The sequence below is a fragment of the Crinia signifera genome, chromosome 19 (assembly GCF_055691185.1).
Source record: "Crinia signifera chromosome 19, ASM5569118v1, whole genome shotgun sequence".
NCBI lineage: Eukaryota > Metazoa > Chordata > Amphibia > Anura > Myobatrachidae > Crinia > Crinia signifera.
This window is the reverse complement of record NC_139226.1, coordinates 64,462,091-64,476,814: the sequence shown is the minus strand read 5'-3', so window position 1 is coordinate 64,476,814 and position 14,724 is coordinate 64,462,091. Positions and strand designations below refer to the sequence as shown.

At 44.9% G+C, this 14,724-nt stretch overlaps 1 protein-coding gene across 2 annotated transcripts in view; it reads left to right on the top strand.

Moving 5' to 3' along the window:
- The first annotated feature begins 582 nt into the window (after nucleotides 1-582).
- LOC146042617 (transcriptional enhancer factor TEF-1-like) overlaps nucleotides 583-14,724 on the top strand; it is a 91,951-nt gene continuing 77,809 nt past the window's right edge. The window contains exon 1 of one of the 2 annotated variants that reach the window (XM_083162698.1): nucleotides 583-959. The gene's annotated coding sequence lies outside the window, so the exon portion shown is untranslated. Of the gene's footprint in view, nucleotides 960-1,099; nucleotides 1,415-14,724 lie in introns of those variants that run through there. The other variant, XM_083162699.1, reaches the window with a different exon arrangement.

Below are 14,724 nucleotides of genomic sequence, written 5' to 3'. Positions count from 1 at the left end.
GGTCCCAGGGACCCTATTCACATTTGATTAAATTAAAAAATCGTGTCGGTCGCATCGCATGCGATTTGGTCGCATGCGTTGCGACCAACGCGATTTTTCCAACACGACCACCCCGATGCAAATCGGTGTGGCCGTGCTAGGAAACAATTACTGAAAAAAATAGCAAAACTGCTCTACCCTGTAGCATAAAAGCTATAAAAAGCCAAGCAGCAAATCAGCCTATTCCTCTAGCAGATAAATACACCCTGACATGTGCATGTGACATGCGGCTCCTGAAACACAGGTGTGACACAAGCTTTAGTGATTATTGATACTGTGACACTGCTCCATTATTTATTTTGTCAGCCTTAGTAACATGGAAGGGGTTGTGCTGCAGCAGCTGTGTGGGAGTGTGACTTTGTGATGGCACAGTATCAGTTTAGCCTTAACAATCATTCCAAGTCACTGTAATGAAACTTTAGTAGAGCAGCAGCAGTTTACATATGTGTCATGGGGGGTAGGACTCGGAGCTAGCTGCTGGTGACCCAGGCCCCTCCCTCTGTAAACCACGCCCCTGAACTGCAACTGACTCATTGAGCTAATTTCATTCCTCTCTTTCATTCCAGAGATTCCTCTGAAAAGCTGTCACCTTTCCAAAATACCAAGCCTGCTTTCCAGCCACCACCACCAGCAGCACCAACAACAACAACAACAGCAGCAGCAGTGGCCAGCCAGAGAGCCCTCCTCATCCTCACCTGACCTTCATCACACACAAGAGGAGGGGGCAGAGACAATCCCTCTCACTGCTGCCCAAAAGAGAAAGAAAAAAATACAAGTCTTTCCCCTACAAAGTGCTGACCAGGGTCTGCCTTCTTCTGCCCCCAATCCTCAGCCCTTGTTCCTGGCTCCCAGATACCCCACCATAAATTGCCACAGAGTCCCTACATTTCCACCCTGCACGTTTCCCCTCTGCTGGCAAGGTAAGCAGAAAAAGTTCCAGATCTGTGTGTATTTCTCCCTCTCCCCCTGTCTGTCTCGCACAGGATCCGGCAGCTTGGAATCCTTGTCGTTTCTAGCATGTTTGGCATTTTTTGGGTTCCTTTCTCTCTTCCTGATCACTTTGAGCTGGGATTGTGCTGGAGAAGGAGGAGAAGGCAGAGGCTTTGGCGTCCTGTCCCTTCCAGGAACATGGACTGGGGTCTTAGCCTGATTTATCTCCTTTTTTGCTTGTCTTGTGGTTTCCCTATTGACCATGGATAGTACATGTGGCGTTACATAGGGTCTCCTTTCTCTCAGCGCCCTGGTATCGGACAGCTGATCAGATTTGGGATAACTATGCAAGAATTTAGTGGACTATTTTTTCAAGAGTTTAATAACCAAGACCCCCTCCCCCTCCCTTGTGTCCTTTACCATTATACCAAGAGTCCAAATATCTGTAAGTACAGTTTATTGTTGATCATAGTATTGTTTGGTAAGGTAATGTGTAAATCTGGAAGTTTGCCTTATTTGTTGCTCCCCCACCCCCAGACAGGGATCTGCAGCCGTTTATGTCCCGATCCTTTGTTTTTCCGTCTTTCTGCTGATCTCAGCACAAATCCCCAGCGCAGGCCTGGGCTGCGGCTCAGACTCCCCCCGGCTGGGTACAAACTCAGTTCTCCCCCACCCCTAAGTTGTGTGACTCACCTGGTTCCCCTGAGTGGGAATCAAACACAACATACTGTATACCCACCCTCCTGTGCTATTGTTACAGTAGCTGCCGAACTTCTCCACCTTTCTAGCTCTCCGGGGAGAAGTTTTATAACTTTTAATAGTTTTCGGATCGGTCTGGTTAACAGAATGAATGGATCGTGTATTGGTTTTTAGAACTTTATGAATGGCGATATTATGTGTAAAATATGTTTCTGTTTGTAACACAAAGCTGGGTTCACAGTCATCAACGGATTAACCCTTTCCTTTATAAGGATTTACGGTCTTTGTCTTGCAGACAATAGGGGGTGGGGGTGATTTGGATTCTGTATTTGCCATATTACTGCCAGAATATTGCCCAACTGTTGCTGAGCAGCTTGTAGGAAATGGGAGCCGACATGGAAAAAGCAGAAGGAAGGAGGAGGAGAGGGTGGGGGAGTAAGAGGGAAAAAGGAGGGAGAGGGACAGATAAGGAGGGAACAGAGCTGCCTTTCAAAGTTTGCTCTCTTTGTTCAGCAAAGTTTGCTGTGTCTTTGTTCAGCTGGCTGTGCTGCTGTGCGGATCTGCCATGTTGGCTGTGCTCTCTCCTTGTATTTGCTTTGTAGTAACTGCAGTGTACATAGTGCAGGAAGCCGCTTTTCCACACAAAGTTCCTGTGTGGATGGCAGCAAACAAATCTCGGGGTGGGGGTGGTATAAAATCACTGCACAAAGGGCTGTGACCAGTGTTGGTGCTACAGGGTTTAACTACTTAGTTGCCAGCTGCCAATACTAGTTGACCCTGGAAATGTCCCATGAGTTTTTTTTTTGTTTTTTTTTATGGGGTGATTGTAAGGTGGCCATAGTGCGATTTGACACTTTTATCTGTGATTTTGATGTGTCATGCTGATAAATTATGTGAAAAGTTTTAAATTTTATGACAATTGCTTCCGATTCTGATCCGCTGCACGGTCCCTTGCGTCGTATATCGTATCCACAGATTGTCACTGCTGCAGTAAGGATTTATCGTGATTCGGATAACATGCGATTCTTCATATGCGTCATGACTGATATGATATAATATGCGATCGATATGCCAGAGTATCGCATGCTAGGCTAGCATGTGATACCTCGCAGTAGTGTATGGCCTAATTTTAGGGGGGTATTTATTAAAGCCTAAAGAGATTTTTAAAAACAAAACGGTGAGATAAAGTACCTATCAATGAGCTCCTGTCATTTTTCAAACACAGCCTATAACATGTAAGGGAGAAGCTGATTGGCTGGTGCTTTATATCTCAGAATTTTATATTTTAACGTTTTTATAAATACACCTAAAGTATTCTAAAGTGGTGTAGACACCATGTGTTGTGGAAATACACATCCTAGCATGTTTTACTGATGTTAGGGCATGCTAATACTGTGGCAGAGCATGTTGGGTTGTACTACAGTTAAACAGCAGCTGCACATTGCCTACCCCTGGGCCCTTATTCAGATCTGTTTGCAGTACAAATTTGTTCTCAAAATGGGCAAAACCATGTGCACTGCAGGTGGGGCAGATGTAACATGTATAGAGAGTTACATTTGTGTGAGTTATTTTGTTTCTGTGCAGGGTAAATTTGTAGCGCAGCGCTATGCAAAGCCATCCTTAAAGCCGCTCCTCTGCTGGTAATACCAGCAGATGAACGGCTTTCCCGGCGATGGTTCTGTTTTGAGCGTCTTTCAGCTCAGTCACCCAGTCTGTGTGGGCCTTAACTGTAAAAGCATCTGCCCAGCAACAGTAGCCTCAGAAATAGTAACTAGTAGATGTTTGGTATTGCTTTGGATGCCAATTGTAAAGTGCAGCAAAATGTGGTGGTACTATAAGATAAGGTAGTCTAATGGGCCAATATAACGCTAGTGCCAAGGCGTTAGTATATAGCATTCAGTTGGTCCTTTGCTGATTCATTTCAGTACATAGGTGATGCTAGTCCGCTGTTCACAGGAGTGCTTCCATGACACAAACGTAGGAGGACGTTACCAATGTACCTTTTATGGCACAAGGAGATTTAGAGGTCTACTTAATGAGCCTTGGATATAAATAAAATGGATGGCTATAAAGTACCAACCAACAAACTAAATCCTAACTGTCCTTTTTCAATTGCAGCCAATCTGTAACATGGCAGTTAGGAGCTGATTAGCTTGTACTTTATCTTCATCTACTTTCTCTCTCCAAGTCTATGGGGTCATTTCTGTGCATTTTCTAAGCGATTTCAATAGATTGCTTATAGCGATAGCGATGCACGGCCCCATAAGTTGCTATCGCTGGGCGATTAATATCCAGAATGCTGGAATTGATCTAAATCGCCGGGCCAGTGTTCTCACCGCAGAACACTGACCCTGACAGATCATTCAGCATACCCATCGTTGTGCTGAGCAAACATGCTGAATGTTCTTAGCGATCTCCCCGTGTGTAGGCCCCTTAATTGTAGCCACATCACTTGTGCACTTTGAAACTATTCTATTGATAGAAAATTGTTAATCGTCTCAGTTTTGCTTAAAACTCAGTGTTTCAGTGATGGAAACATTTTCTAGTAAATCAGCTGGATATTGCAATGGAAATGGAATTCATCACTTTAGGCCTGGGTCTTCAACCTGTGGCCCTCCAGATGTTATGAAACTACATGTTCCAACATGCATTGCCACATTTTTTCCTATAAAGAGCATGTGAAAACTCTCATGGCATGCTGGGACATGTAGTTCCACAACATCTGGAGGGCCACAGGTTGAAGACCTGTGCTTTAGGGAGAACTCAGTTAGGGGGCTATGCAATCTAGTGTTATGAGAAAAAAATATTGCAGTTACTGATCTGCTTTTGTGGCCACAATCGCGAAAGACATATGGGTCAAGAAACTTAACCCAGAAAAACAGCTGCAATTGAATTGCGTGATAATACTATCCGGGAAAAATCACATTTGTTGTTGAAAATTGATCCCAACCTTTGTATTAATTAGACACGTTAACGCCTCCCATTGGTTGTTATTGTGAACTTTAAAGTATACATTTAGATCTTTATGTTTGTTTACTTTTCTATAATTACTATTATTTGATTTTACGTTTGATTTTTTTTTTTTTTTTGTGATATTGACCATTTGCATATAGCGGTATTATTGAGAAAACATATGGATGACCAGTGGATGGGATGCTGGCAGTCAGAGGACCAGCAGTGGTATCCTGGTGGAGAGAATCCTGACAGGGGTCTGGGTTTTGTAAACGTGTGTGAAAGGGTTGACCGGGGTTATGTGTGCCTGGTTATGACCCTTGATATTCCCTAGTCTGAGACAGATACACTTTGGTGTGTAAGAAAGGACACGTGTTATTTGACCTGCATTATGTGTAAAAGGTGCTCGCTTTTAATGAGTTATGAGCCTGTATTGTCCACTTTTAATAACATTTGTTATACAGGACAGACCTGGATGCAGTGTGAAAACTTACAATTTGGGATTAACACGGGTCGAATGTGTGGTGTGAGCAGATGTCACATGGGTTGAAATCGTGTTCATTAACCATGATTAGACTCAGGATTTACAGCTGAAAGGGTCTTCTTTTCACAAAGCCAACACTGTGCAGTTACTTCTGAGACTTTACCACACCCAAACCTACTTTACATATGTTTGGGTGTGGTATATTAGGTTGACAAAGTCTAGGCCGACATATGAAAAGGTCAACATGAGTTTTTCACTTTTTGAGTGACATTGTCGACATCTGAGCAGGTGTAGCCCCTATTAGGGTACTGCGTCCCCTCGCATTGCTTCTGGCCAGGTGCCGTGCTGCTCTACTTGTGCGCTTGGCACACTTTACTATTCCCAATCACAGTCCATGTGGATGGTAGAAAACGAAAGATTAAAAAAAGGATATTGTTTGTTTACAAATAATGCACTGGAGGAGTACAGGCGTCAAGATGTTTCACACCACCAGTCACTTTTTCAAGGTCAACAACATCCTTTTTGTATTTTAAAAAATCTATAACCTAAACCGGTTCTCAAGTCTGACACAGATTTTAAATCTTAGTTGGCTCTGTAACACTGAGCTAATGACTAATTCTGTGGTAGTTAGCAACTCAAACGATGACCTGTTTGTAATTACTAAGGAAGCGTATTGAGGACTTCTATTTTTAGAATATAAAATCTCTTGTATAGTTTGTTTGTTGTGTGGATCAAGGGGTCAACTCCCAATTAGTGTAGAGGTAAAATCGTGAAAAACTAATGTCGACTTTTCCATGTAACATAGTAAATTAATACCCCTTTTAGACCAAAACGCCTGGTCGCACCCGGCTTTTTGGACCCTGGTTGAAGCCGGGTGTGACCCGGCGTTTAGGGGCATTTACACCGGACGGGCTTAAACGCCCGCACCCCCCTCCCGCCCCTTCCCGGCGCTTGAAGATGACAGCGCGATGTCATCTTCAAGCGCCGATCGACGCCGCCTTACCCGGAACGCTGCTGGGGGCAGCCCAGCACTAAGGTAAGCTGCTAGGCTGCCCCAGTCCCCGCGCGCACCCCCCCACCATTGGACAGGAGGTGAATGGATGCCGCACACAGGCATCCGTTCACCTCCCTCCCCCGCCGCTGCTGTCTGCAGAGTATAGCAGACAGCAGCGCCGGCTGTCAGTGTCAGACTGACAATCCGTCCAACCTGCGGACGCTGCGGTCCGCAGGTTGGACGTTTCCCCATTCATGTAAATGGGAGCCGGGTCATCCAACCCGGCGTTCCCATTTACACCGCCCTCTACCCAGGTCCTAGCCGTGTTCTACCCAGGTCAGGACCTGGGTAGAAGTCCCGTGTAAAGGGACACGGCGTTAGGGATTTACACCGCCGAAGATCCGGGTCTGACCCGCCGCTGACCCGGATTTTTCGGCGGTGTAAAAGGGGTATAAGGCTGAAAAGCCATTAGTCCATCGAGTTCAACCTATTTGATTTGTAACTACTGACTGCGTAAGTCATATCTATAGGATTCCCTTAGTGGCCAAAAATGTATCCAGTTTTGATTTAAATTCATGAACAGTAGTTGCTGCAACCACCCCCACCGGCATTCAACAATTGTCATATTATCCTTTTGTCAATGTACACATTTCATCAATCCTAGTGTTTTGCATCCATATCCTGCTCAACAAGTTTAACAGCAAGTAATACTGAAAATAAATGATTGATATAGAGGTGACTAACCATTGCCTTTTCTGTTACAAATACCTCTTACCAACAGACATTTTTGCTGCGCTTTTTAACACGAACTCACAAATGTAAGAAAGAAAAAAATATTCCACAAACACATAATATAATAAAAAAAAAAAAAAAAAACAATAGTAGTATTGTCATACAGCAATGTTGGATAGATTAAATGATGTTTGCCTGGCATTTGTCTTCCCTTTAAAAAACGTACACCCTAATAATTTACCATGCTTGAAATAAATAATTTTTTGTATTATTATTATTTGTATAGTACCACATATTACCAGACATTTAAAGATATTAATTGCATCCGCCCCAGCGCCATTCAAGCTTATTGTCTGGATCTATTACTTGAAGACAGATAAAGTGGGAAAAACAGTAACCCCTCCCAACTGCCATTTTAACATAGCTTGTATCGTGATAGTTTGGTAGGTACTTGTTTCCTAGCACGGCGCCCATCTCGTTGATTGTATGCCTTAAGTTTAAGGCACTTAAGGCATACAATCAACGCGATGGACCCGATTTTCTGTCAATCACCAGCTAATTTGCCGGTGAAAGACAAAATCGGGTTGATCTCGTCCATCGCGGCCTCTAATAAGGGGCCGCGATGTGACCGACGCGATCAACTCGATTTTCCCATAGGGAACAATGTTAAATTATTTTTAAAGTGAAAATCGGGTTGATCATGTCGGTCGCGGGCCATTATAATGGCCTGCGATGCGATCAACCCGATTTTACATAGGTGACAATGTGAAATGGGCCAATATGGCCCATTACACATTGAATATGGTTAAAAAGTATGTTTAATGCCCCCCCCCATTGTTAATGCCACCCCACTATTGACGCCAACCTGAAGCATGGCGAGCGCAGCGAGCCCGCGCCCTTTTCATACCCCTACTATCCACGTTGGCGTGGAGTTGATTTTATGAAGTGTGCCGAGCGCAGCGAGCCACCGAGCCCGAAGCGTGGCGAGTCATGCGGATACCTGTGAAGCCCGCGAGGGAACGCGGATACCTGTGAAGGTATCCGCGTCCCCTCCGGGGCTCGTCACGCTTCGGGCTCGCTGCGCTCGCCACACTTTATGAAATCAACTCCACGCCGACGTGGATAGTAGAGATATGAAAAGGTCGGAGGACGCATACCGCCGCCCCTCGCGGGCTCGCTGCGCTCGCCACGCTTCGGGTTGGCGTCAATAGTGGGGTGGCGTTAACAATAGGGGGGGCATTTCAAACATGAGGGGGGGGGGTTTGGTATTAAAATGGGGGGTTTTGGGGCTTTTTATATTGGAATCAATGTAAAATCGGGTCTCAGGAACCATTTTACATTGATTCCAATGTAAAAATCGGGTCGATCGTGTCGATCGCATCGCATGCGATTTGGTTGGCATGCGATGCGATCGACGCGATTTTTCGGACCCGACGGATACAATCAAAATCGGTGGCGCCGTGCTAGGAAACAAGTACCGTTAGGTACTAACACTGTATCTTTGGCTTAACGAATGATATTCTTGTTCCCACTAATTACTTATGACAAATGGTGTTCCAGCCAATCAGCTTGTTCCTGTCATGTATTTGAAAAATGACAGTTAAGTTATGATTGGCTGGTGCACCATTTATCACTAGAAATGTGTGATAACGAGATTGTTAAATCAGTTCCTTATCTATTCTATTGTGTACAGAGAATCTGACACAAAAAGCAGTAAAGGCCCCCATACACTAGGGCAACTTGTCCTTAGGACAAGTCGCCCCCGACTTCCCCCTGAGCTTCCCCGGCTGCTCCCCGGGGGAGCTTGATTAGATTGGCACTTGATGTGCCATTTTTTACATGTGATAAATCGTCTCCCTCCACCGCTACGCCGCCCCACTAGGTCCCAAGTCGGGTGGTCGGACGTGCAGCAGGTCTGACCACCCGACGCAGATCCGATGCATACGGGACCGCGCATCGGATCTGAGGGGACATCAAAACTAGCCGATTTTGGTCCGATTTCGGCCAGATCCGACTGATCTGGCCGAAATCTGACCAAAATCGGCTAGTGTATGGGGGCCTTTAACCTATCACCTATTATTGTCCTTTGAGCTTCAGACCTAAAAGAGTCTGATATCCTGGCGGTCAAAAGACTGACCCTTGCATCCCGATATGAAGAAACCTGTCAGGGGCTCCATATGTACAGTATCTTAACCCTCTCCCCCTACCTTCTTGACCCTATCTTTTTGTGCTAGTGCCCAAACCTAACCCCCCTACCCTGCCGCCTAAACCTAACAGTTGCCTCGCAATCTAGCTCTAAACTCCCCCTCCCTGCAGCCTAACCCACACTAGGGCTTAAACCCAACCCCCCATTCCTCACTGCACACTAAGCCAACCCTGCATACTCACCAATTGGTATGTTGGCTGTCTGTATTCCAGCGTTGGCATCCTGATCCTGTGCGAGGTTTCAGCGCTGGTGTCGTTATACTGAATGCGAGTGCTGTATTAAAAGACAAGTTATTTTGTCTTTCCTCTTTAGACTAGGAGAATACTTCAATAGTAGTCCTGAATTGAGTTGTATAAAGCCCCGTACACACGAGGTGACCCAGTCAGTTTGATCTTTCAGCACCTAATTTTTGTACTGTGCAATGAGAGGCCTGCGGGCGCCTTTAGTTCAATGCATTTAGTGCAAGTCCATTGTCTTTAAAACCTTCTCAACTTTGGCAAAAGTGTCTGACAGTACAGTTATGCCCTCTGTGTTTGCATGATTTTCTCATACCTCATACCTTTTTGCTCTTCCATCTCCGAAAACATTTACTGGTGTATTTTTTTTATAAATGTTCTTTCATCTCTTCCGATATTTATATAATTTTGTATGTTTCTGTGGTATTTTCTCACTGTACAATGCTTCTGAATCAGTTGGTGTCATAATAAGGATGATATTTACACAATAGTGATAAAATGGAGAGTGATAAACCACCAGCCAATCATCTCCTCCCTGTCATTTTTTAAACATGACCCGGCTGTTACGAGCTGATTGGCTGGTGGTTTATCCCTCTCCATTTCATCACTTTTCAAGCTTAGCACATCTGTCCCTAATTGTTTTAGTGCCATTGGAAGCCTAGAAAAAGGTATCCTTGGTCGTATTCAGCCCTGTTGGGCGGTGCCGTCCAATAGATTCTGTGTATTCGTTTTTGTGCAGATGGGGTAAACATAACACCTACATAGAGAATAAAAGACTATTATTTAGGTTAAGTAACAGTATTACATAAATACCAGGGTTCGCAAATACTCGCTATAGCGAGTATTTTACCCACTTTGGAGCACCAGGGACTCAATTTTTATGAATAGCTGGGTCCCCTGGGACACAGCCATTTCGGCGTGCACGCCGTGTTAATATGTGTGACAAGGGTGGAGGGATCTGTTTCCCCCTCAGTGGTGATGCGACCGTGACACAGCGTGACTTACGGCCGCTTCACACATCTGCTGGGTCCCTATCACCGCAGGTCATAGGCATCAGTGCACGGAACTCACGTAAGCTGGCTCCTGCACTGTGCCTCAACAACAGACGGCTGGAGCCAACACCAGAAGCAGCTGCTCAGCAGGGGAACAGCACTGCGGCTGGTGTGAGGACAGAGCACAAGGAACTGAAACCAGCATTGGGGGCCAGAACCAGGGAGGATGTGACAGTGAGGATGGAGCAGACCCGGGCAGGAAGTAGAGGGGTGCGTGGTCCATTTAGCAGGCTGCTTGGCTGTGTCATGTAAGGGGATCTATTGCTAGCAGGACTCGGGCTGCAGACTTCCCTCCTCCTCTCCTACCTCGCGGTGCTGCTCTCGTGTGTCACTGTCACCTCCTCCAGGCTCTGAGTGGTGGCTGTTAATGGCCCACTTGTCCCCTCCTCCCCTCACTGCACAGCTGGCAGAGAGGCTGCAGCTCACCAATTAACTCTTAACAGGCAGAGCTGCTGGGATTTCACTAACACTATCCCTCCTGTTCCTGCTGCCATTACTTTTACTATCGTGATTGGTGCAGCACAGGTGTCCCTATTCCTTTTTAGTATATGTGTATCTTGCTTTATGTGAGTAGGCAAATTGCCAATTGATTCCCCCCCCCCAACCCACAATAGCCACAGTTTTGGGGTGCCCAAATCTAGGTTTGCTTACAAAAAAAAAAATAAAAAAGGCTCAGGCTGGCCCTTGGCTCAGGGTATATGCCATATGGAAGAGAGGAGGAGGCTTCTGTATGTGCCATGCTGGGGAAGGGGAGAGGAGGCTTTATTCCGTTGGGACCCAGAAAAGCTCAAGTAGGACCCCGATTTTTGTAAGTGAGGGGTCCCAGGGACCCATCATTTTTGGGGGTTTTCGCGATCACTGAATACACTGTGTGGTCTAAACCTATGTCCAACACAATGACAGGATTAGTTGGATTAACCCCTTTCGTGCTAGCAACGTGTCAGTGAACAGAAGGATTTGTTTATGAATTACCACATATGGATACATTCAGTTGCTTCTTTAGGGTCAGACATGCAGTTGTTAAATTCTGGATTTGTTTTTTAACGAATGAACTTGTGAGGGATGTATTTTAGCTGTGACAGTGTTCAAGAACCGTTAGAGAGCCAAATGGGATTTTTTTTTTTCTTTAACTTTATTATCATAATTAATTTGCACAATTGTATAGTTAAATAAAATGGAACATTTGAGCAATTTATTTAGAAGTGCTGTAGGTGAGAGTCTGGCGGCAGCATAAACTGCATGCACACTCTGGAGCTTCAATCAGGCCGCTGTTGGAGTTTCTGCAAGTGCAGTATTAGCATAACACCTTTTCTGGCACAAAGGTTGGCAGCGTATTCAATAACAATGTAATACACCTCTTTTAAAGGAACCGATCCTACGATTTCTGTGTGCATAGAGATAGCAGATCCAAGTTGTTTTTTTTTTTTTTTTTTTTACAGTAGCAGCAGCGTATTGTAGATTGCCAATAGTATGTTCTAAGCTGTTGTGTGTTTTAGCAGGTTTTAGGTTGAATGTGTGTTGTTTCTGCATTGTTGACTGTAGAGCTAAGAGGCCTTTTTTTATTCAGCTGTAAATAAGGGTCTGTTTACTTTCTTAGTGGTGTAAAAAACAAATCAAGCCATGAATAAAACCCTTGCTTCTGATAGTAGGTCCATCACCCTTCTGTCTGTGTTGATGTCATGTCTTTTACAGTTCAAGAACAATGCCCAAAAGTACATCCCCCTTTTCATTTATTTTTCCCCACTTCTCACACAGTAAACCGTGTTAACAAAGGATGGCTTTTTTTTGTAGCGATAATGAGCAGTAACTTATGGGGCCTACACACGGGCAGATGTGCTGTAGCTTTCGGAGCACTGCTAGACTGCATAGTAATGTGCCGCTAAACGATCTGTCAGGGACAGTGTTCTCCAGTGAGAACTGTCCCTGACACCAGCGATTTACTAGATTTATTCAGCATTCTGGATATTAATTGATGGGCGATAGTGACTCGCGGAGCCATGCATCGCTATTGCCCCTACACCTGGAGCAATGTAGGGGCATTTTCTAAGCGATCTAGTCAGAAATTGCCCTTGCCACATTACAGTACACCTAACGTCTATACCATGGGTCCTCAAACTGCGGCCCTCCAGATGTTGTGAAACTACAAATCCCAGCATGCCTTGCCACAGTTTTAACACTCTCAAAACTGTGGCAAGGCATGCTGGGATTTGTAGTTTCACAACATCTGGAGGGCCGCAGTTTGAGGACCCATGGTCTATACCAAAAAATAATCTATTTTGTAAGGAAATGGCAAAATGACTGTGTAAATCCATAACAACCAAAACAAAAATGGGCTTTAACCCCTTGGGTGGTATGCTCGGAAATTCTCCGGGCTCAGCTGCGCTGCCACAGCGGGCTGTCCTGGAAAATTTCCGGGCATACCACTTTGCATTAGGTGCGCGCCAGTGGTGCCTCCAGTGGAGCACGGCGCACTACCTTTAGGGGTCCCTCCTGTCCCCCCCTCCCCCCACTCCGCTCCGGCGATCGTACGCCGGAGCTCACCAGCCGCCATTCACTCACTGTTTGCATCAGTGACATAGGCGGCAGGCTCGGGGATGGTCAGCGCGGCTCAGGGAGTTCAGGCACCCGAGTCGCCACAAAACATCCCCAAGCCTGCCGCCTGTGTGATGACTGACAGGCGGCAGGGGGAAGCGGCAGCAGGGGAGCTCCGGCGTACTAACGCCGGAGTGGAGGTGAGGGGGGAAGCGGGCAGTGAGGGGAGGGGGCGGCGGCTTCCTAGTATCTACCCTAGCAGGTTTGTCCTGCCCCAGCAAAACCCACCACTCAAGGGTTTAATCAGTAAAGTGATTGCTACACTAATGCCAGTGAGAAGGCATACCATACTATACCTTTAAACTGGGACACTCCTGAATTATGCAGGTTCTGTGCTGTTTAAATCCAGGGAAATGTAGCTTTGAATTTGGCCAGCCACAAAACCAGAGTATATTGTGAAAGTGGGCAGTACGGATGGTGTAATGGTTAGCATTACTGCCTCACAGCACTGAGGTCATGGGTTTGATTCCCACCATAGCCCTAACTGTGGAGAGTTTGAATATTCTCCCCATACTTGCGTGGGTTTCCGCTGGGTACTCCGGTTTCCTCACACAATTTAAAAAAATACTGATAGGTTAATTGGCTCCCAACAAATTAACCCTAGAATGTGTGTGCGTGTACATGTGATAGGGAATATAGATTGTAAGCTCCACTGGGGCAGGGACTGATGTGAATGTTCAAATATTCTCTGTAAAATGCTGCGTAATATGTATGCATTATATTAATATAATGATATCATTTTTGGAAATGTGAAAACACTATAACAACCCTCAGAGCCACGTTGACACGTGTCCGGAACTTATCCAAAGTCGCTTGTGTAATCGGCCAAAAATGTAACATTAAAAAAAAGGGGGGGGGGGGGGGGGCTTTAATTAGATGATACAAATTAATAGGATACCCCTATGGGTCAAAAAAAGATGATTATGGAAAAAAAAACTGAAACATGTTTAGAATATGTTATACGGTTCCCTAAGGCGCAATAGGATGGCTTTCTTTGAAAGTTATAAAAAATCAAGGCAAAGAAGTTTGTTATACACAGAATGGAAAAAACACATGGCCAATGTTTATCTGTTCACACGTAAGTTGCAGTAGTCCCTTAAAGAACTTTGTGTGTGGGCTCTGGGTCAGATAAATCAATTTAGAGTTGTAATAATTTAAGTGAGGTAACTCTGGATAGAAGTGAATAGAGCTGACTGCAATGTGTGACCACCTGCTGCCCAGGCACAGTTGAGGCAGCCATTTTGTGAGCCAAGCCAATATTCCCCAGACTTCAGTCTGACAATTCTCTAAGAACAAATGGTCACTGAGTACTGTGTTTCCTAGAAAATAGATGTTGTATACATGAACATATCTTAATGTGAGAAACTCACAGCCTTGATTTACTGTGTGTGAATATGTGCACTTTTAATAGCGTTTGCACCTGACTAAAGCTGATTTCTTTTCATGTTCACTTTGTCATGCAAGCCTTTGATTTGCTGTGTTCTGCAAGTGACCTTTTTAGTCTACGAGTATGACATAATGTTAGATTTTCATGGCAGAGGATCCTTTCTTGTTTAGGAAACTGGTAACAGTCCAAATATTTAACATTCCTGAAAAAAGCGGAAAATTCAGATGCCTGATAGTTCTGTGTAAAGTCTGTCATACTTGATACACTTTTGGCAATGCTTTTAACCTATTCCAACGAATGTGGTTATAAACCAGTTTAACCCTTTGTTAGATAAAGGCAGCAACCAGTCAGTGACTCCATGGTGTACGGGATAACCATATCAAAATATTTTATATGAAGAATATGTATACTTTTTATATAG